Here is a 1,184-nt window from a genome sequence, read left to right as displayed (position 1 = left end):
TATATGCAAGAAATAAATGGAGGAAAAATAACAGGAAGAAGTTAGTTAATGAAAATTGTAGATAAACACTTAAACGTAAATAATAAATATGCAGCAATATTTAGGAATAAAATTAGAGTAGGCCACAGCCTAACTAGTAACCTAGCTACCATCAAGCCTCAATTAATAATAATAATAAAAGCTAGACACGTTTTATGAAGCTAGGAAGATTAGGAACAATAAAGCTAACAACCAACAGACAGTAGAACAATTCCCACCATTAATGAAGCGCCTCCTAGTAACATAGACAAAGACCAGAGTAGTAATAGCCCCTCACAACATAACACGAACACAGATATACCTAATAATTTATGTGGCTGCAGGGATAGAAGTAAGTGCCAATTGTTTAATAGATGTAACACTAAAACGTAGTTTACCAATGTGACGTACACACAAAGGGCTATATAAAATCCTATATAGGAGCCACGAAAAACCAAATGGTACTCTGCTACAACATACACCAATCTAGATTCAGAAATAAGAGTAAGGCAAATTCAGCAAGGCTTAGTAGCTATATCTGGGAGCTTAAGGACAAAAAAATAGAACTTAGATTAGAATGGCGCATACTCGCAAAAACTACTTCTTACATCTCTATCAATAGACGGTGCAATCTCTGTTTAACCGAACGCCTGGAAATTCTTTCGGCTAAACCGCTTTTTCTTAATAGAAAATATGAGAACAGTAATTTTTGTCTACATATAGATTTTTTTGTCTTTTCCAAGTATCGGTAAACCCGCTTGACTACGCTAGCTTCTTCATCTAAATAATACCATTTAGCCGGGAACCACTTAAACTACTTAGACGCAAACATTCACCACACAACCCCCACTCGCTTTACACACCCCACAATAAACTACTTTACACCTAAACAGGGCTTCCTCCATTACTATGAACTTCCTACAACTTTAAGTCCAAAAGACACAAATACCTTACTCACCCTGGACAGAGTTAGCCTCCTTCTGACCACGAGTTAGAGTTAACCCCCTTCTCACCACGAGTTAGAGTTTAACCCCCTTCTCACCACGAGTTAGAGTTAACCCCCATTCTTAACACCGCTAGTGAAAAGTCTAGCCAGAATAAACACGTGGAAAATATGCGCCTACTTAAACTTGGGACTACAGATCAAAATAACCTCCATCCTACAT

The sequence above is a fragment of the Octopus bimaculoides genome, chromosome 21 (assembly GCF_001194135.2).
Source record: "Octopus bimaculoides isolate UCB-OBI-ISO-001 chromosome 21, ASM119413v2, whole genome shotgun sequence".
NCBI classification, from domain to species: Eukaryota; Metazoa; Mollusca; class Cephalopoda; order Octopoda; family Octopodidae; genus Octopus; species Octopus bimaculoides.
This window is presented reverse-complemented; position numbering follows the sequence as displayed.